Source organism: Labeo rohita, unplaced genomic scaffold, assembly GCF_022985175.1.
Source record: "Labeo rohita strain BAU-BD-2019 unplaced genomic scaffold, IGBB_LRoh.1.0 scaffold_65, whole genome shotgun sequence".
In the NCBI taxonomy this organism is placed as follows: domain Eukaryota; kingdom Metazoa; phylum Chordata; class Actinopteri; order Cypriniformes; family Cyprinidae; genus Labeo; species Labeo rohita.
In genome coordinates this window covers 841371-869093 of record NW_026129579.1, presented here as the reverse complement: position 1 = coordinate 869093, position 27723 = coordinate 841371, and the positions used below count along the sequence as shown (strand labels likewise).

Genomic DNA, 27723 nt, shown 5'->3' with positions numbered 1-27723 from the left:
AAAAACACCTAGGATCAGTATTGATTAATTAACTTGTTTATTGCAACAACATTTAATCTTTTTCTTATCAAACAACCATATAAACAAATGGCTCGACACAACCCGTACCGGGGGGAGAGCCGTTTATTCATTTTTCCACCCCTGAATGAAAAATGAAAAATCAAGCTGAATTCTTGTTTTTAATTTTTCTGGAAAAAAAGAAAAAAAAGAAGAAAAAAAAAACAAACAAGAAAAAAAAAACACAAAAGTTTATTTTAACAAAGCTATTTTCTCAAGTTTCTTCTTCCAATATTAAATAAAAAACAAATAGAGGAATAATACACGGATTAGTCTACCACAAATGTGTTCTTTATTCGTTTTCTATTCGATCTACTTTTCTTTGTGTTTATTACTTCTAACTATTATTATTATTGTAAAAAAATAATAACCAGGACTTGTAACAGCACTTACATGCTATTGCTTTTTTGTTGGTTTGATTGATTCTATTTGTCCTCAATTTTAAATTGCTTTGGATAAAAGTGTCTGCTAAAAGACTAATTGTAAATTTAAATGCTTATAGGCAAAGGAGACGGTTCGATGTAGATGTATACAAAAGACGAATGCTGCACATAAAAGAAAGGGTCATGAAGGTGGACAATCAGTTTTGGTCCACATTTAGCAGCAGTGTGAACGTTAACTCAGAAATGCAGATATGAATGAATTCTCTCCACTGTGAACTCTCATGTGAATTTTGATGCTACATTTATGACTAAAACTCTTTTCACATAGTTGACAACAGTTCTCTCTTGATTAAGTTCTTGTGTGCTAATTAAGGTGGTCTTTAGGTATCGTCACATCCGGTGTAGACACGGTGTAAGGCTTCTCAGCAGTGTGAAATCTTGTGAAGTTTCCTTTTGGAGTGAAACTTCTGCCACTGTTTACAGATAAAATGTCTTTCTCCAGTGTGAATCCTCATGTGGACGTTAAGGTTTTGTTTTTGCCTAAAATTATTTCCACACTGTTGGCAGGTGAACTAGCTCTCTCCACTGTGAGTTCTCATATGGCATTTAAGGTTGCTTTTATGTGCAAAACTTTGTGTACAGTGTGAGCAAATGTAAGGCTTCTCTCCAGTGTGAATTCTCATGTGGATTTCAAGGTTTCCTTTTTGAGTAAAACCTTTTCCACACTGATTACAGGTAAAATGTCTTTCTCCAGTGTGAATCCTTGTGTGTACTTTAAGGTTTTGTTTTTGAGTGAAATTCTTTCCACACTGATGGCAGGTGAACAAGCCCTCTCCACTGTGAATCCTCATGTGGCAATTAAGGTTGTTTTTCTGTGTAAAACTCTGTCCACATTGAGAGCAAGTGTAAGGCCTTTCTCCTGTGTGACTCCTTAAGTGGACATCAAGGTTTCCTTTCTGAGTGAAACTTTTTCCACACTGTTTACATAAAAAACGTCTCTCTCCACTGTGAGTTCTCATGTGGGAGTTAAGGTTGCTTGTATGTGTAAAACTCTGTCCACACTGAGAACAAGTGTAAGGCTTTTCTCCAGTGTGAGTTCTCATGTGGATTACAAGGGTTCCTTTTTGAGCGAAACTCTTTCCACACTGTTGGCAGGTGTAGGGCTTCTCTCCAGTGTGAACACTCATGTGGACCTTAAGACGTCGTTTTCGACTAAAACTCTTTCCACAGTGATGGCAGGTAAAAATCCTGTTAGATTTTATCTTCTTTTCTCTAATTTTTAAATGATCTTTCTCATTCTGCTCTTTCTCTTCCATATCCTTCAGCTCTTGACTCTCCTCAATCAGGTCTAGAAAAAAAACAAATACAAAAGCGGTTTAATGGCACAAAGAAACCAACATCAAAACCAAGATAAGGCATCAAAGTCTACTGAAAAATGCATTTCTTGTAATCTCAGAAACTCTTTGCTTCTAAACGTCTTTTAACTTATTTGATTTTTTTTTTTATTCAAGTTGCATTTTCTGTATAAAGTCAGATAATTGTATGGAAGAGAGTGGTAAAATGGTTGCATTTGTAATGGTCACTATTAAAGGAACTCAACTTAGCCTGATAGTTAGCCTAGCTTCCCAACGTAAGTTGCCAAAGTGACTTGGCTTGACAATAAGCAAATACCATATCATTTGACAATAAGTAAGATCAACTGAAATAAGCCTGGCTTATTTTGTAATCTACTTGTATGAAACAGGTCTCTGTCAGCTTTAATCTTTCTTAAGATCAAGTTGCGACTATATCATTGTTGTCCAAAATCACAATCTATGGATGCGAAGCTAACGGCGAACACTGTCTGGAAGCTAAACACATTCCACCAGCGAAATCTCTGGTGCATTCTCAAGATCCAGTATGCTGACTACATCACCAATGCAAAAGTCTTGCAGCGGGGACAACTTGAAGGCTTCTAAAAGCCTTCAAGATAAAATCACACAAGCTGCATCCCAATTCATAGGCTACATCAAGTTCAAGTGTGTATTTGAAGGCCGACTACATCACAGCAGCGTGATGAAGACCGTCCCAATTCACGATGCATCCTCCGAAGGCTGCATTCGAAGGGCGATTGAGTCACAACAAATGCTGCCGCAATTCGAACACGACTTCACATGCACCCTCCGTTTTGCTGGCAAATGAAAGATACACCAGAAGGATCCTTTGCAGCCTACCCTATGCCACAATTCATGGCGCACCGGTGACGACGGGGCTTTTCTTTAAACAAAATAGTTTGATTTAAAAATTATTTTTTAGATTTAGATTTATTTTGTAGTGCTATCATGAAAGATAGTCCACATTTGTTTTAGGCAATCTTGAGAATCCAAAAAATATGATTTCTGGAGTATTTTGTATGCAATTCTTGCTGTGTCATGCTTTCTAACCAAGAGTGCAGCCCTATCTTAATAGTTTTCATAAGTCTTTATTTTTCTCTTCTTTTAGAACAGTTCTGGAGAAAATGGAGCTGCTGGGAAACTTAAAAATGAAATGAAGTTATTCTGTACATCGCTTTTGATATTGACAAGCTATTTGTAAATTAAGCAAAGTAATTTCTGTACATGGTACAATTTTTTTCATTAAAAGCTGAAACTTGTAAATAAAAAAACAAGAATTAGAGAAATTCTGGAAAATTGTTTATTTTTGCAAAGCAAGCTGTAATTTGTAAATGACAAATTCTTCTATACAATTTTTTTTGCCTCTAAATAACATTTGAAAATTAAAAACATACAAATTTAATGTATGCATTAAAATCTTAAGTAAAAGTATCCTTCATACTGTAATATACTTTATGTATTATGCTGAAGAAGCATTTTATATATGCATTAATGGTCTTGCATTAATATTTACTGCTGCAATACTGTATACTGTATGTTGCATTTACTTCTGAATATGTCAATGGTTGTTACATTTAAAATAGTTTTGGAAATTTAATGTACAGTACAGACCAAAAGTTTCAAAGTTTTCCCAATTTTTCGGACTGACTGACCGACCTTCATTTCTTAAAGTAATGATGGCCACTCGTTTTTCTTTACTTAGCTGCTTTTTTCTTGCCATAATACAAATTCTAACAGTCTATTCAGTAGGACTATCAGCTGTGTATCCACCTGACTTCTGCACAACACAACTGATGGTCCCAACCCCATTTATAAGGCAAGAAATCCCACTTATTAAACCTGACAGGGCACACCTGTGAAGTGAAAACCATTTCAGGTGACTACCTCTTGAAGCTCATCAAGAGAATGCCAAGAGTGTGCAAAGCAGTAATCAAAGCAAAAGGTGGCTACTTTGAAGAACCTAGAATATGACATATTTTCAGTTGTTTCACACTTTTTTGTTATGTATATAATTCCACATGTGTTAATTCATAGTTTTGATGCCTTCAGTGTGAATCTACAATTTTCAAAGTCATGAAAATAAAGAAAACTCTTTGAATGAGTGAATGAGAAAGTGTGTCCAAACTTTTGGTCTGTACTGTACATACTTAAGGAATGCATTACACTCCACCACTTTGTTATTTTGCAAATGAAACGAACAAAGTTCATTGCTGGAATATTAACAAATAGTTGCCAATCAAAGGCTGCTTCCAAAGGACTGTTGGAACCATGACAGCTGCCATTGATGAGCGGCATTAACGTTTGTAAGTGAACTTTTATACTGCATAAAACTTGAATTTATTGAAAACCTGTCTCTCCATTAATAATACAATAAACAACATAAAAATCACATTTTAGTAAGATACAAGTCAACAATTAACCACTTTATATTTTGTAAGTTTAAACCTAATACTTACTTTTACGGTACAGTTCGGTAATTAAAAGTCAAAAACTAACAGTTCAGGTTCCAGTCATTTTCATTTTCATAAACAAATATCATCTATTGCGGCTCTCTTCTCGCACCGATGCTATGTGACAGAAGCAGCAATCGGGAACACCTGGTGGCGCAATTAGGAAATCCTGCGAAGGCTAGACTGGGAGTGTCCTTCATAGGCCAAATCAGCCGCATCCTTCGAAGGATCCGTCCTCGGAAGGCTGCAGTCATTGAAATAAGACGCAGTTAACGTTATGACTCAGGCTAGTTGGGCATATCCTACGAATGCAATGACAATGCTTTGGTGCCCCCTAGAGCCCAAGCGTGGCCGATCCTGCACCACCTGGCACCAAATATTTACCATCGCTTTTAAGCTTGCCGGCATATCCTGGGACGAAGCTGAAGTGCAGGCAGAGGACTGTCAACGGAGACCCCACAAGTATAGAGAGCCACAGAGCACAGTATTACAACACAGTCCTCTAAATTCCTCTGATTTCACTGCTATGACAGTGTCTTGTGAAATCAATTACGCATAGGAAAAACCTTAAAGACACTGTTCTAACATGAATTTTACACTATGCAAATAAACCTTATGCCAGAGAAGAGCTGACCACCTCTGACAGCATGAGCCAATCAAAATGCAGGATCTGAAAGGCACCATTTTGCAAATCCCTCCTTTTAAAGAAAGATTAAAAAGGTTCTCTCTAATACAAAGAAGTGTGCTTAGCTATGTTGTTGCTCCAAGGTCCCAAGCTACTCTAAAGCTCTGAGCCAGGGGTTCTCAACTTGAGGTCTAATTTCTTGCAACTCTAATCAAACACACTTGAACAAACTATTCAAGGCCATCAGAATTACTAGAAAGTTACTGCCAGGTGAGTTTGCTCAAGGTTGGAGGTAAGCTCTGCAGAAATATGGACCCCGAGGGCCAGAGTTGAGAACTAACCCCTGCTCTAAGCTCTCACCCTAAGTCCAAAGTTGGTTGTTCTGGAAGGCAGTACTAAGGAATTTTGTAAGAAGCAAATTTTGGGATTTTGGGAACAGCAACAGCGACCACAAGCTCAGTGCAGCCCATCTTCTGTGCACGGGTGGCAGCTTGTGGCAAACAAGTCACCCATTTTTAATTGTTCTTTGCAAACAGTAATAGGATATTGAGGATTCATTTTATTCTGGATCCTTACAGAATGATGGAAGGTGATATTAGCAAATCTAGTAGTCCGAATTAACACAAATTATGCTCGAGAAACTTGTCACTAGAGGTCGACCGATACTGGATTTTATCAATACCGATAACTAGGTTGGACCACACTAGCCAATACCGATAAATCGACTGATAATTTTAGAAATGGATACGGAATGGAAAATAAATATAGGGACTTTGCTGTATAACGACAACCTTCTCGGCCGCTCCAGCAACGGACCCAAATCAGAAAAAAATCGGTCGACTTCTACTTGTAACCCTTGCAATGGGGCCTTAAGGGTTCTTCTCTCTTGCACAAGGAGAGTACTTCTTAGCTGTGCTATTTATGACACTGTGAAAATGAACTAAAATGTGCTTTTAATTAAAAAAGTGCTTAAGTGTACTAGAGAATGAAAGATGGGTTCAAGTGTACTACAAGTGGTAACTAAATACATTTTTAAATTTTAGTTCATTTTAGTTTATATTTATGGTGTCCCAAAAAAGCACAGCTGTGCTGCAAACAACATTAACAGCTTTAACTTGTCTATGCTGGCAAATGACCACAGTATTAAGTGGAATAATGCACGGCTAACTTTGCATTAAATAATTTTAATAGACTTCGCGTTGGGTCGCCTCCTTGTCGTGCATTGAAATTGTTTAAAGCACAGCTAAGATGTGTATTATCCCTTACTGAATGTATGACAATAATGAACAATAATGAAGTAGGGTCTTTCTCAGCTGTACTTGAAGGCAGCATTAGTATCTGTCTGGTCATGTGATCTCAACATGTGTGTACACATGAGGCTCCATGTCAAATAAAACCACTTAAATTAGGAAACTCACATGACATTCTTCAAAAATATACACTGAATATAGAGACTGACATTTTAATAATCAAATGAGAATGAAAACCAACCTGTTTGTTCCTCTGTATCTTCTTGTTTCAGACTGAACACTTCTGCAATCCTTATGTCGTCAATCTTCACGTCTTCATTCTCCTCTTTAACAGACGCCATCTCTATAATTGTGTCACGTGGATCTGAGAAAAAATGAACAGAAAGAAAAACAGATCCAAACTAAACTCAATCAGTTCCCCAGTTCATAGTCAGCACACTGATAATGGAGTCGGTCACAGTAATAGTTAATGGCCTGAAATAAATTACTGAACTAATTATATACAGACAATTCATACACATTTGTTTAGATACTAAATTATCTGTAATTTAGTCATTAGATAAACTTCAAAAACATTATTTCCAGTTGGTTTGTAAGAATTGTTTGTTGTTGCATTTACAGTTTTGAGCAGCAGGTGACGTCAGCAATTAGAGTGTTTCATCAGTGAAATCAACTCTTTAAACTAACAAGCAATTTCAGAAAGCTCAGTTTTCTCATAACAAAAACAAATCCATAAAGATCAAAACTATTAAAAAAATAAACTGGAAATGTTCACATCTCATGCCAGAGGAAAAATATAAATGTACGTTTCTTTTTCACAAAACGTGCAGCTGTAATCTATATTCAGATAAAAACACTCTTGTTTGTTTCACAGGAATCTCCGTCAATATTTGTCAGTGACTGAATTGAATTCGTGTTTACTACAAACTGATTTAGTGAAACGAGATGCAGCTCATCTTTCATTTATTTGCTGATGTGTTTTACTCTTACAAAAAACGTGCATTAACGTCAGTTAAGAACATTGCAGTATAAGCGTAAACAACAATTAAATCATTTTACATCGTTAGCGTTGACTTTGAGAGTTAAACAAACCTTTCTTCAGCAGAATCACAACGCACGAGCGCGGCGCAGCCTTATGACGTCACATCACCGCGCCAAAATAAAAGTCCTGCTCAAACACAAATGTTAAAAGTGCTGGAACATTCACTTACAACAAAAGTAAACTATAAAACATGTATTCAGAGTTTTTTTTAATACATGTGTAAAGACACGTTGTCTAGTTGTACACTGAAAATAACTGCTAATGAAAGATTGTAAAGCACATCTAGTAAGATTTCTAAAAGTCAAAATGGTAAACTATCAGATTTGTCAATAAAACTAAATCTTTGGGTATGGAAGACATTTTCTGCCAATTTTAAATAAATCAATTTAATTATAAAAATGAAAACCATATGAAAAATTTCTTATAAAAAGATATTTGCAAAATACCAAAATTGAAAATGAAGTTAAATGATTAAATTTTCACTGTGACAATCCATTTTCCCTGACAAATCAAAAAAATATAATGCAGTTGGTGATTTGAAATTTCATTTTCACTGCAATCTCAAGGCAAAGCTGCCAATAAATGAAAAGGAAAACTTCAAAAAACAAAAAAAAGCAAATCCAGTTTTTACAAAGCTTTTTATTAATGCTCATGCAATAGTGACACAATTCAAAATAAAATTGTAAAGTTTATTTTTTGTTTTATTGTCTTTTATTTCACAGATTTCACAGTTAAAAAAATATATGATTCTGTAAGTCATAAGGCTTAACAGCTCATAACAATGACTATTATAACTTCTATTTCTAATGGAATTCAATATTTTAATCTTTGCAGGAACTGCAATTAACATTTATAAACTTCTTCCTATACTTAAAGAAACAGACATTTACTAACTGAAATTGTTATTTCAGTAATTTAATATTGACTAAAAATATTACAAAGGTATGAAAACAGCGACTTGACAAAGATTTAATCCATTTCTAAAACTTAACATGCTTAATATAAACCTGCCTAACAATGAAAAATGTATCTTTAAATGTGTCTATATATACACCTTCCACAAGACATACAGATGCATCTCAAAAAATTAGAATATCATGAAAAATTTCTTTTTGTTTGTAACATTTCAAAAACTGAAACTTTCATATATTCTAGATTCATTACATGTAAAGTAAAACATTTCATAAGTTTTAATTTTAATTGTTAGAGCTTACAGATCATAAAAGTCAAAACTCCAGTATCTCGAAATATTAGAATTTGAGGTTAATTAAATGTCCATCCTTACAGTATAAATTCTGGGTATCTCTTGTTCTTTAAAACCACAGTAATGTTGAAGACTGCTACATGACAGCGGTCCAGAAGACAATCATTGACACCCTCCACAAAGACAGTAATTCACAGAAGGTCATTACTGAAAGGGGTGGCTGTTTACAGAGTGCTGTATCAAAGCATATTAAATGCAAAATTGACTAGAAGGAAGAAATTGGGTAGGAAAAGGTGCACGTGCAACAGAGATGAGCGCAAGCTTGAGAAAACTGCTACCGTTGAACCTGAAACTATTCTACCACCTGACATGAGTCCGATCTGGAACCTGGACGAGGACATCCGTAATGCCACCCTCCAGGAGCCTGCACCGCCGGAGTGCCCAGAAGGGAAAATCTATGTGCCTCGCTCCCAACGTCAAAACCTTCTGAGCACCACTCATGAATCTCCAGGCTCAGGACATCCAGGCAGCAGACGGACCCTCTCGCTCCTTCAGGCTCGGTACTGGTGGCCCAGTATGCACCGTGATATCTCCAGGTACGTCCAGAGCTGCTCAGGCTGTGCCATGTCTAACACTCATCGTCATCTACCTGCAGGAAAACTGGTCCCACTCCCAATACCACAGAGGCCCTGGTCCCATATTGGAGTGGACTTTGTGACCGTTCGTTCTAATTCTGAAGGTAACACTTGCATACTGGTAACTGTGGACAGATTCTCCAAATCTTGTCAACTTTAAAGGGACTACCTACAGCCATGGAAACTGCCATACATCTGTTCCAGCATGTCTTTGGCAACTTTGGGTTACCAGAGGAGATTGTGTTGGACTGGGGTCCTCTATTCATCTCTCGTGTTTGGAAGGCCTTCAAGCTCCTTGGCATCTCTGTTAATCTGTCTTCTGGTTATCTGTGCTCTGGCTATACTGCCAGCAGCTGAGTCCCCCACTACATAGGTCCTTTCAAGATCCTGAGACAGATCAACAACGTGACATACCAGCTTCAGCTCCCACCCAGGTACCGCATTCACCCCACCTTTCATGTATCACTTCTTGAGCCATTTTCTCCCTCTACCACAGACACCACCGAAGCTGAACCCCCTCCTCCCGAAGTCCTGGACTAACCCTCCATCTACACGGTCCATGAGATCCTGGATCTCCTGCAAACTACCTGGATATCTCGTTTCATTTCTCTACGTACTCATTTCATCAACTCAACATATGCACAGACTTTCAGATAAGCATTCCATTTGTTCATCCCTTACTTGCACTTCAGAATATCATCATTGTCAATAAAGCTCCCTGTTGGTTTGCACCTAATCTCTGTTTCTGGTCTCATCCTTGTAACAATGCAACACTAGTGCACCTAGATTGGTGCAACCATTTTTTTTTGCAACCATCACTTTTTTTTCACATTTTGGTGCCAGTCTAGGGTGAAGGTGCAACATGAAAGAATGCGAGGACACGGAGGAGTTTTGAAAAGCAATTGAACAGTATTTTAATGAAAACATTTTTTTTTTTAAATACAAGTGGGGGAATTATGACTTCAGGAGCCGACAAGGCCAAAATAACAAACAGAAAGGAACTATTATTTTATCCCTCTAAATTCCGTAGTTTACAAAAGAAAAGAAAATACAATTATATCCTTAACTCCCTGTGCAAAAAACAATCAATAAAAGGTTTCAACAAAAATGGCATCAGTCTCCCTGCCTCCCCAAGAATACCATATACATACAATTATTCACATGTAGCAAACAAGTCCAAACAGGGGTAATCTAGAATCAAAGTCAAACAGGCGGTAGTCAGAATTATGAATTGTTGGCACTTACTAACACACTACACACTAACTAACAAACACACTAACTAACAAACAACAATCAACAGTCTCTCACATTTAAACACTCAAAAAGAACACACAGAATCTAAGTCTTACTAACACATGCAACTAACAGAGCGATGGAGTAGCAAACGAGCACAAAGCTGAAGCAGGAAGTGATGATGGGATCTTTTATAGGCAGCAGGGAGTCAGCTGACCAGGCAGGGCATGGCACCAGTTAGAGTACAGGAACCAATCAGACGTCATCCTGCACAGAAACATACACTTCCCAAAAACAGAACAAAACACTGAAATAAAACATAAGAGACGTAACAATCACTCCAGATGCCAATTGAAGATGCACCACTGTTTGACAGCCGACCTCTTCACTGCTGAATAATACGCAGGAAAGTCCTAAAGCTTTTTGCCTTCTAAGCATTTTTAATTCTGTCCAATGGTATGAAACATTTGAATATTGGAACTGAGTTTACCTTATATAACCTTAAACAATCCTGATTTCAACTGTAATTTAAAATCAATTCAAATCAACAGACATTCTGTAATTAGTAAGACATATGTGTCCATTAACCATTTCAGAATAAATGCAAATGTCATCTGTGGTGTTGTGAATCTTTCTTCCTCATCCGCATGCTGTAGTATCTTAAAATATTTTTGAATATTCATATCTGCTGAGTATGCAAAACAAGGAATTTTAAGCTAAGCCAACCTAGTCTATGAAGCTGCTTTATTTGGTGCATGCTTGTAAGATATCTGAAGTTTCTGTATTATTTATTTAAAATGAAGAGTAAAATAAAAACAAGGTTAAATTCACCAATTTATCAGGGTTAATGTTAAGGCCTGTTCACATCACGAGTGATATCTATAACTACAGTTGTTTCTAATGAAGAGAGTCATAGAAAGAAATATAAAAGATCATTATCCAAAATATATTGATTTTGCAATGAATACAAATGAAAAGCATTCTGGTTTTATATTGAAATAATCATTTATATAAGGAAACCTACCTTGTTAATTTAGTGCTGTCACATGACCCACATTTACCATGGTAAAAGCTCAAACAGTGGTATGTAGATGAAGAGAGTCAAGTATGCAAAAAATCATAAAGGACCAGTATCAGAAATACATTGATTTTACAGTGTATGCAAATGAAAAAAATGCAGATTTTATATTGTAATCAACATTTAGATACAGGAACCTACCTTTTTAATTTAGTGTTGTCACATGACCCACATTTACCATGGTAAAAGCCCAAATATTGGCATGTAGATGAAGAGTTGAACATAGAAAGACACACAAAGGGACCAGTATCAGATATACAATGATTTTACAGATTATTCAAATGAAAAACTTTTTAATTTTATATTGTAATAAACATTAGGGTTATTCATGATACCTTGTTAATTTAATGTTGTCACATGACCCACATTTACCATGGTAAAAGCTCACACAGTGGCATGTAGATGAAGAGAGTCAAGCATAAAGAGAAACCCAAAAGGCCAGTATCAGAAATACATTGATTTTACAGTGTATACAAATTAAAAAATTCTGATTTTATATTGTAATAAAGATTTAGATATGAGAACCTACCTTCTTAATTTAGTGTTGTCACATGACCCACATTTCCCATGGTAAAAGCCCAAATATTGGTATGTAGATGAAGAGTTGAACATAGAAAGAAACACAAAGGATCAGTATCAGAAATACATTGATTTTACTGTGTATACAAAGATAACTTTTTTTTAATAAAGACATATATGAAAAATATGTTTTTGTGGTTAAGGTAAACATAAGTTAATGATTATTTAATGTATTTCCATAGAGATTTACATTCATGGGAAGACTTGTTCTTCCTATTCGTGCACATGAACCGAAGACAAGAACTGAAGACTACAGCAACTCTATTCTGTGTTCCAATGCATGACATCATAATAGTCATAGAATGTTCAGGTGCAAATCAACATGGCTGCAGCTCCATGAGTCACACACAGTCTACTGTTGTACAATCCTACCAAAGAGCTAAAATACAGTACATAGCACAAGCATGTAGTCCAGAACACATGTCCCTGATTAAATAGTCATCACCTTTGGTTCTTATTAGTGTGTGCTGCATCAATAACTTTTATAAGCCTGAGTATCTCAGAGTTTTTAAGTGGAAAAATTGAACATTCATTCCTTTCATAAAAAAAGTCAAGCACAGAAAAGAAACACAGAAGACCAGCATCAAAAAATACATTGATTTTATGGTGTTTTCAAATGAAATACATTTTATCTCTCTACCATATTGTCTGTGATACTAGCTTTGTAAGTATTATTCTATCAGTTGTATAAACTGCATAGCAACAATCCAGCAACCATCCAAATCAACCTAGCAATCAACTGAATACCCTAGCAACCACAAAGTGACACCCTAGCAACTAACCTGAGTACCCTAGCAACCGGACAGCAACATCGTAGCAACTATCTTAAATGATGAGTAACTGTGTTACATGTGTGTAGTTTCAATTGTTTTTTTCTCTTTAAAAAGATTTGTCGGAAGTGTTATGTGTTTTTGTATTTGAGTAGATCCCCTACACCTACACACTGTATCAGTGGGCCTATAAGAAGTCTTGTTGCCAGATTGGTGCGGCGACATTTTTCAGCAGTGGTCCAGTTGAGTTTTCCTTGGTTGTGTTTTCCTGACTATGTATCCCCAATTTATTTATTTTTTTTATCTGGAAATAAAATCACTATTATTGCATTAAAAAAACTTATTTTGACAAAAGTTTACCACTTCATGCTGAGGGACAGTTTTTTAATTATGCCACATTCTGATTATCAAGTCTGAAAATAGTGTTATAAAGGGGAGTTGGGGCATTGCAGTACTGAGCTGTTCGCCAATCTCAACGCAGTGAGACAGCTAGCCAATCACAACACATTTTGTTTTTCGGAAGGCGGGCCTTTATTAAACCCAGAACTAATTGAGCTATTTGTGCCAGGCAGGGAGAAATGTATTGTAATAATGTAAATTATGTTAAAATATAATGTTTTTTTTGAATCACCAAGAATGGGAGCATGTTCTAGTACACCCCCAAAACAAAATCAAGAATTTGTAAAAGAGCATGATAGGACCCCTTTAATTATTTGAGCAGCCACTTTCAAAATCCAATCCAAGTCTTCTAAAATCACACTGTAGGAGTTTCTTCTTTTCAACATAAATGAAGATATGTTGAAGAATGTTGGTAACCAGACAGTTGATGGTTATGGAGGATGAGAAATGTATAAAAGTATACTTAAATGAATGAATAAATACATAAATGCAGATATAAGTAAATAAATAACTAAATGTAGAAATACATAAATAAATGAAGAAATAAATGTAGAAATGACTGATTAATTAAATGAATAAATACATGTAAAAATAACTTAATAATAAATAATTAAATGAAGACATTCCTAATTACATGAATAAATAAATGCTGAAATAATAAAAAATAAATAAATGCAGAAATGCATTAAAAAATTGTACTATTTTTGTACCATTATTTTTACATGTATGTATTTCTACATTTCTGTATTTCTGTGTCCATATGTTAATAAGGTAGGCGGTGCTAACCTTTCTCAATGCAGGATTGGTTAAACAGGATCGCTATAGTAATGGCTGTACTACTGTGGACACTACTAGTTCTGTTAAATATGGCAGGTTTATGAAGTACCAGTGCTAATGACTTGTGTTTAAAGGAGAAGTACACTTCCAAAACAAAGATTCTCATATAATTTACTCACCCCCTTGTCATCCAAGATGTTCATGTCTTTTTTTCCTCAGATGTAAGGAAATTAAGTTTTTTGAGGAAAACATTTCAGCATTTTTCTCCATATAATGGACTGATATGGTGCCCCGATTTTGAACTTGTATATACTATATAAATTCAATTTATATATTAACAAATGGTCAAAACATATAGTACCATATAAAATTTTGATATATATTGTTAACATATATGGTCATATATAATACAATATACCATTTTAATACCCTTTTCATAACATGCAATAACATATAGAAATTAACCATATACATACTTTAAATATATCTTTATATACAAATTTTACTGTGGGAAAATATATATATATACACGTTATATATACTTACAGATATTCAGAAGATGGATATATGTGATAATATATTGCCCTATATTTAACATATATGACAGTATCACTACTGATACAGGGACATATGTCATATATCACATTTCCGTATTGGATGAACTAGATTTTAAGTGATACTACAACTTAGTGACAGTACTCTCTTAGCAACAAGACAATGAATAAGGTAAGTGGATTATTTTATTATCTTTCATTTTAATTGTTTTTAAACCTTTTCTGTGACCCCAGAAAACAACATTTCCCACGTAACACCAGGAGAAGACTAGAGCAACTTTACAGAACTTGTTTTTATAAACCACATCACAGTTGACTCAAAAAGTAGCATTCTGAAAAAATACAATCATAAAACTCATGTGTATTAGAAATACTTCACTTGCACTGAAGTGGATCTTCGGAAGTGAATGAGTGCCGTCAAAATGACAGTCCAAACAGCTGATAAATTTACTCATTCACTGCAGTGCAAGTGATGCTAAATTTCTCCAGATCTGTTCTCTTTTATATCCTGGATGTAGAATAACAGTATGATTTGCTACATTGTGATGCCTACTTGACTGCTGTTTATTGGGGTCTGTGTGCTGTGGATCTCATTGTTGCAGTCTGTATCAGGATTCCCCTGGTCAAGCTGTAAATTGCATTTACAATTATGATTTGTCCTTTTTTAGTACAGTGGGGAAAGGAGCAGGAATCTGTTTCGACAGCCTTGAAGATGAAGCGCTGTAGGATGCTGATCTCCTGAAGCACCAAGGGTCCTAAGATCTGGAACACGCAGATGTGGCCCTGGAGTAGGTGCTGAAGGTCCTGAACACGCAAGCAAAAGTACCTGAAGTGAAGGTTTGCTTGCCGGAGCTTAACCTTGTTGCGAATGTCTGTGTGTCTTTTGCCTCTCTGGGCTAGAGACTCAGAACTTGGTCAATCTGCTTTGTCTCTCTAGGATGGAGACGCAGGACACTGCATCTGTTGTTGTCTCACTGGACGAATACTCTGAACGTAGATTTTCTCTTTCCTCGCAGGCTGGAGGCTCAGAACATGGTCATATCTGTTGCTGCCTCAAAAGCTGGAGATTTGGACTTGGTATCTGTTATTGTCTCACCTTTGTAGGCCTGAGACTCAGAACAATGGTTGTTCTGTTAGTGTCCTTTCTTTTACAAGACTCAGACTCAGAACTGTGTATCTGTATCTCTGAACGGGAGACTGAGAACGGAGGTGTTTCTGCTATGGTCTCATCCTCGTTGCAGGGCTCAAACTCAGAACGGAGGTTGATCTGTTGCTGCCTTCCCTTTAGCAGGCCGCAGACTCAGAACAGTGTAGCTGGTTATACTCACCCCCTTGTCATCCAAGATGTTCATGTCTTTCTTTCTTTAGTCATAAAGAAATTATGTTTTTTTTAAGGAAAACATCTCAAGATTTTTCTCCATATAATGGACTGCTATGGTGCCCCGAGTTTGAACATCAGTTTAAATGTGGCTTCAAACGATCCCAGCCGAGAAAGAAGGGTCTTATCTAGCGTAACAATCGGTTAATTTCATTTTAAAAAATACAATTTATATACTTTTTAATGTCAAATGCTTGTCTTGTCTTCCTCTCCCTGAACTCTATATTGTAGCTCAAGACAGTTAGGGTATGTCGAAAAACTGACCGTATTTTCTCCCTCAATTTCAAAATCGCCCTATATCGTTGTTTTACCTTTTTGGTTAAGGGTGTTTGATCTTCTTTGCATGTTCACGTTCACGTAGGATGATTTTTAAATGATTTTTGAAGCTGAGGGAAAAAATAAAATTGAAGTTTTTCGACATACCCTAACTCTTGAGCCAGAATACACAGATAACCGATCGTTTCGCTAGATAAGTCCCTTCTTTCTTGGCTGGGATCGTTTGAAGCCGCATTTAAACTACATTTTGGAAGTTCAAACTCGGGGCACCATATCAGTCCATTATATTGGAGAAAAATGCTGAAATGTTTTCCTCAAAAAACAATTTCTTTATGACTGAAGAAAGACATGAACATCTTGGATGACAAGGGGGTGAGCATATTATATGTGAATCTTTGTTTTGGAAGTGGATTTCTCCTTTAACTCAGATATGCAGATATGAATGAATTCTCTCCACTGTGAACTCTCATGTGAATTGACGCTACATTTATGGCTAAAACTCCTTCCACACCGTTTACAGACAAAATGTCTTTCTCCAGTGTGAATCCTCATAAGATTTTGCTTTTGAATGAAATCATTTCCACACGGTTGACAGGTGAACTAGCTCTCTCCATTGTGAGTTCTCATATGGCAATTAAGGTTGCTTTTATGTGTAAATCCTTGTCCACACTGTGAGCAAATGTAAGGCTTTTCTCCAGTGTGAATTCTCATGTGGACTTCAAGGTTTCCTTTTTGCGTAAAACCTTTTCCACACTGATTACAGATAAAATGTCTTTCTCCAGTGTGAATCCTCATGTGAACGTTAAGGTTTTGTTTTTGAGGGAAATTCTTTCCACACTGTTGGCAGGTGAACAAGCCCTCTCCACTGTGAATCCTCATGTGGGAAGTAAGGTTGGTTTTCTGTGTAAAACTCTGTCCACATTGAGAGCAGGTGTAAGGCCTTTCTCCTGTGTGACTCCTTATGTGGGCATCAAGGTTTCCTTTCTGAGTGAAACTCTTTCCACACTCATTACAGATAAAATGTCTTTCTCCAGTGTGAATCCTCATGTGGACTTCCAGGTTTTGTTTTTGAAAGAAATTCTTTCCACACTGTTGGCAGGTGAAGCAGCTCTCTGAACTGTGAGTTCTCATGTGGCAGTTAAGGTCACTTGTATATGTAAAACTCTGTCCACACTGAGAGCAAGTATAAGGCTTTTCTCCGGTGTGAGTTCTCATGTGGACTGCAAGGGTTCCTTTTTGAGCAAAACTCTTTCCACACTGTTGGCAGGTGTAGGGTTTCTCTCCAGTGTGAACACTCATGTGGACCTTAAGATGTTGCTTTCGATTAAAACTCTTTCCACAGTGATGGCAGGTAAAAATCCTGTTAGATTTTATCTTCTTTTCTCTCATTTTTAAATGATCTTTCTCATTCTGCTCTTTCTCTTCCATATCCTTCAGCTCTTGACTCTCCTCAATCAGGTCTAGAAAAAAAAACAAATACAAAAGCGGTTTAATGGCACAAAGAAACCGACAACAAAACCAAGATAAGGCATCAAAGTCTACTGAAAAATGCATTTCTTGTAATCTCAGAAACTCTTTGCTTCTAAACATTTAACCTGGCAGTTACCAAACACCGTAATAAACAGAGCTTGACCAAATAAGAGCCAGTTTATTTTCCAGCCCAATATTCTTTTGGACAGCCTAAGAATTATACTGCCATTTGAGAACAAGCATTAGCACAGTATAGGTCTTATCTCACATCAACCACGAAGCCAATAAGATTGGCCTGCATGTCGGCCTGGAAAAATCAAAGATCATAAAGATCAGACCTGCAGCCATGCCAGTCAACATCACTGTAAATGCAACATGTCTGAAGAAAAATTGGAAAAACTGACCTACTTAGGGAGTTTCATTTGTCACAATGGTGACGCAGAAACTGATATCCGGTAACCAGTGTCAGATCGGGAAAGCTTCAGCTGTCTTTCATCTTACTAGATTTTTTTATTCAAGTTGCATTTTCTGTATACTTTTATTTTTGGACTGATAATAAGGTCAGATAATTGTATGGGAGAGAGTGGTAACAAGGTTGCATTTCTAATGGTCAGTATTAGAGGAACTCAACTTAGCCTGATAGTTAGCCTACCCCTAACCAGGTTAGTTTCCCAGCGTAAGTTACCATGATTGCAACTTGCAAATTACTTGTATGAAACAGGTCTCTGGTTGTCTTTCTTAAGATCAAGTTGCGACTATACCATTGTTGTCCAAAACCACAATCTATGGATGCGAATCGTGGAAATTAATGGCGAACACTAGGGATGGGTGATCTATAAAAAAGAAATGTATATCTCGATATTATCAAAATTTTTATGACATGATATATATCTTGATATGTTTGCATTTGCTTTTAAATAATACAAAACATGAATTTCTTTTGCCCCCATTAAAAGACAACAAAAACAGTTTAGATAAAACAAAATGCAAAAATGTTTACTGCAAATTTAAGAAGTTAAAAAAAAAAAATTAGTGATCACTTACTACTTTTTATTAAATTAGCACATGTATATGTAACTGAAATAGTGCAAAACAAGTTCTGTCAACTTTTTAGTGCATGCAATTCACAATTTACACTGTGCAACTGGGGGAAATAATTAAACTGGGATAATTAGTTTTTCTAATGTCTCTGTTCAAGAGAAACTCTGTGGCATGAAACTGCATTCCCACTGGCACGAAACCCTTCTCCGTTGGGGAGCTAGTTGCTGGAACACATATGTATTTCATAGCTATTTTATCAAATTTGGGGAAATGTACCTTAAATTTCTCTGATTTCACTGCTATGACACTGTCTTGGAAAGTCAATTTGCACATCCCTCCTTTTTTAGGAAAAATTCATCCAAGCTCCGATTTCCTGCAGAATTTAGCTCCAACTCTAATCACACTTGTGCAAACTATTCAAGGCCATCAGAATTACTAGAAAGTTACTGCCAGGTGAGTTTGCTTAAGGCTGGAGGTAAGCTCTGCAGAAATATGGACCTCGAGGGCCAGAGTTCAGAATCCCTGCTCTAAGCTCTCACCCCAAGTCCAAAGTTGGTTGTTCTGGAAGCCAGAATCAAGGACGTTCTGCAAGAAGCAAATTTTGTGAGTTTGGGAACAGCAACAGCGACCACAAGCTCATTGCAGCCCATCTTGTGCACCAACTAGGGTTATAACTGTATACCGGTATGGCAGTTTATTGTGATATTGACATGTACGATTATCATATCATGCACATTTGCTTATCCGCGGTTTTGAAAAAAAAAAAAAAAAGAAACCAGATCTCAGCCGCGCTGCCGTGTATATGCAACTTCTTTCCGCTTGACTGCAGACTCCACCCATACCTGCACAGCAGCGAAAATGTCCGATACAGAGACTGCAAATTCTAATCTCTATCTCCCACCGAAAAAATAATTAAAATCTGCAGTATGGGAATATTTTGGGTATCCGAAAAATGATTGTGAGGTTGCCCTTGAAGATGGATATCCAGTTTGCAAGAAATGTGGACGAAGAGTGGCCGCAAAAGGAGGAAATACGTCGAACATGTTCTCCCATATTCGCGAACACCATCCCTCCATGAAGATAAAGGTAAGTTCCATTTATAACTTAAAGCCGTATTATTTCTGTGATGCAGAGGGAATCCCGGAATCCAGTCATGTAATTGGAGTCAATTACAATACAGATGCCACGTAAAATGTGCGATCTGATAGATAGATGGATGAATAAATCAAAATATAGCTGTGCAGTAAATCAAATTGCGATGTGCGTGTCTGTGAATATACAGCGCAAAAAGGCTGCCATATATTGTAATTCTATATTCTGTGTCTCTGTATGAATGAGCAGCGCCGTTTCGCCCAGTAGATCTAGTACACACTCAAGTACGCATGATGCTCATGGTTTCTAAAGCGTCTGCTGTCTCACTCACTATGTGAAGACATGAATACATGAACATGTCCAGAGCTACTCTCAGAGAACACTTAATGATCATTTTATAATTTTATTTAAAATAATCATCAAATACACTAACTGAAAACTCATAGGTGTTTAGTACAACCTGTCAAAAAAGAAAAAAGTTTGGTTTAAAAGTTGTTACATTTTATCTGATTGCATTTTCAATAATATACTTTGTATTGAATTATAGAATCCAGACCAATTATATCAGACAGCCCATCCAAGTTATAGCCACATTTCAGTTCCTTTTACATCCATGTTGTTGGTTCATTATGTGGTTATATGTAGTAACATGCTAATTTTTTACATGCTAATCATGCTTATAATTCTGTTAATTCTTTACAATAAACCATGTTCAACCAAAAACCATATCTCTTTTTATTCATTTAAGGGTCACTGTAGCTGATGATTATAATAATAATAATGATAGTTTAATACCGTATACCACGAAACCGCGAAACCGTGATATTTTCTGAGACGATTATCATACCGAACAGAGAATGCAATTAATGCTCTCTCTACCTGATTAACCCTTAGCCAACACTTACTGCAGATACTGGAAAGTTAGAGCTATCTTGAATAGTGAGCTATCCCATCGAGATGAAGTATGAGCCAAAGTACAATGTTAAATCAAAGGTTACCGCAGCAAACCATATTTTCAGGCATCAGGATCTCTTCCTCCACAGACATGGGTTGCAACTCATTTTTAATCACTGCTTGCGAACAGTAATAGGATACTGAGGATTTATTTTATTCTGGATCCTTACAGGGTGATGGAAAGTGATATTAGCACATCTAGTTAGAGTTAGAGTTGTGGTACTTGGCCCCGAGTCTGGTCTCAAGTACAATTTTTAGGCGACTCGGACTTGTCACAGACTCGGATCCATTTTTACTTGGACTTGACTCGGACTCAAGCCTTTCGCACTCTGAAAATATCGCTTTTGCGATATCGAGGTCGCTTTCGCTTCTAATAGGTTCTGTTTTTGCTACACACATGCTTGTCTTGGAGACTATTCACTATTCAAGTTGATTTTGTCTTAAGTAAATCTGAACAGTTGGGAGAAATTCTGATGCGTCAAAATATTTGATCAGTGCATCAGAATTTTAAAGCGACAGCAGTGTAAACCTGCAGCTGCCGAATGCATCATAAATATTTATCAAACAACAAAACAAAAAGAGAAAATCACTCCATTTTCTTGACTGATTCACTTATTAACTTTAATAAGAACCATCTTTAATGTATACAGTAAAGATTTTGCAGTGTTTTTTAATATTTATTACTTCATAAAATGTCTGTAGTTTATTTCTGTAATAGCCTTTAGATAGACCTACCTAAAAAAAACTTTAAAAAATCTAAAAAATATTAAATATTTAATGTGTTATGGATTGATTAATATATTAATTTGTTATTTTGCAAGTAATACTTTTTAGTGTTGCCTTGAGTAAGCTTGAGAATGTTTTACTTGTGGTAGTTGATTGCTGTATTAAAATTATTATTATTTTTTAAACATGGTCGCAGTTTCTAGCTTCAAAGAAAAATAATTTTTCTAACATCTTTGCAACAATAGTTTTAATGGGTCCAAAACCACCTTGGTTGTGCATGATTTTCTAGTAATTCAATGGCACATCATCAATTACTTATATAATGTAATTTATTGTAATTAATGTAACTATAAATGCGTTCAAAAATAAAACAGGTGTGAGTTTGCTGTGACTTATGGAAAGTATATGTAGGGCTTTTTACACAGTGTGTGTCATTGTAAAGAGGTTTATCCCTCACTGCCTCATTTTCATTCAAAAAAATAAAAAAAGTTCACAAAACCCAAAACACATACAGCCACAATCAGAAATAAAGGCGGGTGTACACGGTGCGATTTTTGAGGTCGTATGAGCTCGCATGCAATTTTTTTGGTTATCGGAGGAAATCGTCTCTTCTCGTATGGTCGGGGCTCGTATGGTGTGTGAGAAATTACGAGACGAGCAGAGTGCCTCACGAGCGCTTCCCGACCTCACGATCATTTTTACACATGTCAAAAAACTTCGGGAGCTGTCGGATTGAAAGCGTGACGTGTGTGCTGTTGAACGAGCCGATTTGTTGAGCAAACTGGAAAAGACCAATCAGAAGCTAAGAAAAGAAAACCACAGAAGAAGAAAGATGAACATGGCAGCGCCACAGAGAATTTGGACTGTCAAGAAAGAGGACAAACTCGCTGAACTCTGGCAAGAACAGCGAGCGCTGTATGATATATCGAGCAGCATTTATCATGACAGGGTCGTCCGAGATGACATTTTACAGTGGATCGCCCAAGAGCTACATTTATCAGGTGAGCATTTTTGTTGCTTTTTTTTTTATTATTCTTTTTTGTTTTTTCGCAAGCCATTGCTGCCACAAAGAAAAGGATCTCTTCCTCGGAGTCCATGTTTTTGGCACGGAACTTCGTGAATGTGATTGCCTCGGAAATCGGCAGGTTTTAAAAATGTGCCGTGTACCACTGCGTCCGTAAACAAAGTCACTCGTGACGTGCGCGTGGCCATACAGTCTTCCGACTGTCCGAATTCGCACCGTGTACGGCCGCCCTAACGGAGGTGCATTTTCTCATTTTCTGCTCTTAAGGTCCCATTCACCAAGATACCTACTCCTTTACCTCCACCCTTGAATGTATACATTTACTATAACGATCAATACAGTCAAGTCCCACCATATAATTTATCACATTCCAGTGTTTCCCATTCGTTAACTAGACTGTGGTGGCCCGCCACAGTCTAATTTGTCCCGCCACAGTTTCAAAATGAACCGAAAATTTTTGTACACTTCTCGAAATAAAGATTTCTAACTCTGTGTTTTGCACTATTGATTCGGCAAATCATCTGTCACTCAGTCAGTAAGACCCCCGCCCCCATTCCCGCTTCAGCCGTTGCACTATGTGCTTTATACATATGCACATACACGGGCGCGCGAACTGGAAACACGAACTTGGCTGCATCGAGTTATTTTGAGGACACATAAGTTACATCTGGGCATTTTGAGGACACATCATTTGAGGTAAGTAACTTTAACTAATGTTACAATATCCACTATAGTACATGATTTTTATCTAACAGTGTATGACAGCAAACAGATAATGTTAGCTAACAAAGTTAGCTGTCAGTTTTGTTGCTTATGTCGATCTCCAAACCCGTTGTTGGGGTTGGCGATATACCTCTAACGTTACACACAATAAACCGGTATAAATATGACAACCAGTATTTTTTTGTATTATCGTTTACGATTGCGGTCTGACAGGCGGTTGTTTTTTGTGCACAGACACGCAAAGCGCGCAAATATTTTTTCCGCCGTTTTTTTGCCCTTAGATGGACAAATACACACTAAGTTATGTAAATGTGCTAGTTTTGGCGAGTTTTCACATAAACTTAATCGTTCGTGTAAGTGAATGTAAACAGTTAAAGAAATCGGATATGTCAATACATTATTGGATCCATTATTATTGGATTTTATGTGTTAAAGTGACAGCAGTCAAATTTTCCTGCTGTCGTCTGTGCTTTTAATGCTAATCAAATAACAAAATAAAGCAACATCACTCATTGCTCTTGACTGAATAACATTTTTAGCCTTTACAAGAATGCATACCATGAAGACTGTTTAGTTGTACATTTGATTATTGTATTGGCATCATTGACGTCCACTATATTGAGAGAAATCCTGAAATGTTTTCCTCAAAAAACATCATTTGTTTATGACTGAAGACAGAAAGACATGACAAGGGGGCGAGTACATTATCTGTAAATTTTTGTTCTGAATGTGTACAAACGGTGTGCTTTAAATGTTTGTGTTTAAATTCATTTTGGTAATTGTAGATATGCTTATTCCTTATTATATCCTTAATATCCTTATTTTTAGGTTAAATCGGAACTTCGTAACAGACTGCAAGGAGAGCATCTGGCAGCCTGCTTGAGGGTCTCCATCAATGGACCAAACCCAGAGAAATTCCATTACAAAAGGGCAATAGAACTATTTTTCTCCAAGCCCAGGAAAATAAGATGTTCAGATTCAGGGTGCCAAGTTTGCCAGTAGGCCAATCAGTAATCAGTCTTCCACCAAATATTTTAAAAATAAATCAGTTCAAAGATAATCAATTTTGCTGCTTCTTTTTTTGTTAGATAATGTATGTCTTTCATGTTTTGACCATTTACGCAACTACCATGTGTTGTGTATGCGGCGGCATGCCCCCGGACTCCCCTAGAAGCCCGGAGGTCCACCCACCACAGTCTCACAAAATCCTGTGGGAAACACTGCATTATAAAACCTGTTTCACTCTTGTATATGTCACATTACATAGGTCAGCCATAACTTCTGTTACATGGCTTTAAAGGTGCAGTGTGTAATTTTTAACGGGATCGAGCGGTGAGGATTTGAATTTCAACCCCTGCTCACCCCGCCCTTCCGAAACGCATACAGAAGCTACGGAAGTTGACACAGGACAAAAATGTCGTCTGTTACACCTGACAGTAGCCAATCAAGCGATGAGGTTTCTGTACAAAGGTACGTTAAAGAATTATATTTACTTAATTATTCAGTAAACCAATATGTTATTGTGAATATTATTGTTACTCTTTGATCATTGTCTCAGGTTTATTCGCTGACTTTAGTTAGATTTTTTGTATGACAGTTAGTAGGGTTGGGCGACGTCTACCAAATTGGCATTGGACGAAGTCTACAGTGAAACATCATGATGAAAAGTGAAAGTGAAATGCGATCGTGCAATACAAATCAGTTTCAATGCCATGCACATTACTAGTGGCCCCCTGATGCCCGCAATTTCTATACAGTATAATTACTTATCGATATAACTGCGAGAGAAAGTAATGAAATATATATATTTTCCATCTAATGTTTATTGACTTTAAAACACAAGTTTCTTTCCGAACACGGCATTGGGATGCGGTGGCTTGCAGGAGGGGAAAGGGAGGAGGGGGTGCGATGGGATCACGATGCCGGCTCAACATCGTTATGTCTGTCAGCCCAACCGCATATATAAGCCATATAAAAGCCACACCGATGTTTATCCGGGATTTCTGCCGTTGTCTGTCCCGACTTTGTCTGGCTGCATCAAGTTTTCTTTTTTTACCGACGAAGACTGACGCTCTGCCGGTTCTTGAACAACGTACTGACGAAACGCGCTCTGTAGAAGTTTGTCCGTTTAGGGCTACTATAGAAACATGGCGGCACTAAATGTCGACTTCCAGGTAAGGGGACCCGCGGTGTATGTAGATATAAATTGCTTATTCTAAGGTTATAAAATCGGCTTATTATGTAAGGTCTTTACACACCTCTGAAAACATAGTTTTGTATGTCATATTGCATTTTAGCCAATAAATTCTCTGAAATATTACACACTGCACCTTTAAGTTTGCTAAGCAGAGCATGGACACTTATGAGATGTTGTGAAATCAAAATGGCAAGATCCACTAGAGATTTGCTTTTCTTACATTTCAATTTACATTGTTTTTCTAGTTGTAAAGGTTAAAAACAAGGGTGCCCAAACTCAGTCCTGGTGTTTGGTTTAGCTTCAACTTGCCTCAACTTCGCGTTGGGTCATTTCTTGGCCTCCATGTTGTGCATTGAAATTGTTTAAAGCACAGCTAAGCTGCGTATTATCTCTTTCTAAATGTATGACAATAATGAACAATAATGAAGTAGGGTCTTTCTCAGCTGTACTTGAAGGCAGCATTAGTATCTGTCTGGTCATGTGATCTCAACATGTGTGTACACATGAGGCTCCATGTCAAATAAAACCACTTAAATTAGGAAACTCACATGACATTCTTCAAAAATATACACTGAATATAGAGACTGACATTTTAATAATCAAATGAGAATGAAAACCAACCTGTTTGTTCCTCTGTATCTTCTTGTTTCAGACTGAACACTTCTGCAATCCTTATGTCGTCAATCTTCACATCTTCACTCTCCTCTTTAACAGACGCCATCTCTATAATTGTGTCACGTGGATCTGAGAAAAAATGAACAGAAAGAAAAACAGATCCAAACTAAACTCAATCAGTTCCCCAGTTCATAGTCAGCACACTGATAATGGAGTCGGTCACAGTAATAGTTAATGGCCTGAAATAAATTACTGAACTAATTATATACAGACAATTCATACACATTTGTTTAGATACTAAATTATCTGTAATTTAGTCATTAGATAAACTTCAAAAACATTATTTCCAGTTAGTTTGTAAGAATTATTTGTTGTTGTTGCATTTACAGTTTTGAGCAGCAGGTGACATCAGCATGTGTTTATTTGAGTTTTTCATCAGTGAAATCAACTCTTTAAACTAACAAGCAATTTAAAAAAAGCTCAGTTTCTCCATCATTACTTTTTTAAATGGAGTTTTGCATTACAACCTGTTCTCAAAACATATGAAAAACAACATAAAAGGCAAATAAGTACACAATAATGCACACAAACATACATACATTCAAAAGACGGGTGTTTTGTTGCAAGGGCTGTTTGAAAATGGGCAAAACCAGCTCCATTTACACTGACAGATCTAAGTTTTCTCATAACAAAAACAAATCCATAGAAATCAAAACAATCAGATCAAAACTATTAAAAATATAAATTGTTCACATCTCATGCCAGAAGAAAAATATAAATGTATGTTCATTTTTCACAAAACGTGCACCTGTAATCTATATTCAGAAAAAAACACTCTTGTTTGTTTCACAGGAATCTCCGACACTGTTTGTCAGTGAATGAATTCGTGTTTACTACAAACTGATGAGATGCAGCTCATCTTTCATTCATTTGCTGATGTGTTTTACTCTCACGAATAACGTACATTACCGTCAGATAAGAACATTGCAGTATAACCGTGAACAACAGTTAAACCATTTTACATCGTTAGCGTTGACTTTGATAGTTAAACAAACCTTTCTTCAGCAGAATCACAACAGACGCAAGAGCGCGGCGCAGCCTTATGACGTCACATCACCACGCCAAAATAAAAGTCCAATGTTAACGGTGCTGGAACATTTACTTACAACAAAAGTAAACTAGAAAGAAAAATATTTTTTAAAAATGTAATTACACACACACACACACACACACATATATATATATATATATGTGTGTGTGTGTGTGTGTGTGTGTTAAATACATGTGTAAAGACACATTGTCTAGTTGTACACTAAAAATAACTGCTAATGAAAGATTGTAAAGCACATCTAGTAAAATTCTTTCTAAAAGTCAAAATGGTCAAGATTTGTCAAGAAAACTAAATCTTTGTTTAGGTATGGAAGACATTTTCTACACATTTTAAATAAATCAATTTAATTATAAAAATGAAAATTTCTTATAAAAAGATATTAACAAAAGTATGTGCCACTATCAAAAATGAAATGAAATTAAATATTAATTAAAAAAATTAATTTAATTTTCATTTTCACTGTGACAATGCATTTTCCGTTACAAATTGAAAAATATAATGCAGCTGGTGATTTGACCAGCTTCATTTTCACTGAAATCTCGAGGCAAAGCTGCCAATCTTAAAATGAAAAACCAAAAAAAAAAAAAATGCAAATCCAGTTTTTACAAAGCTATTTATTAATGCTCATGCAATACTAGTGACACAATTCAAATTAAAATGTAAAGTTTATTTTTCTTTTATTATCTCTTTTATTTCAGTTTTCATTT

General features: G+C 36.4%; 1 pseudogene; it reads right to left on the bottom strand.

The window, feature by feature from the left end:
- Positions 1 to 17: 17 nt before the first annotated feature.
- On the bottom strand, positions 18 to 27006 carry LOC127161435 (zinc finger protein 845-like; annotated as a pseudogene).
- Between the last annotated feature and the right edge of the window lie 717 nt (positions 27007 to 27723).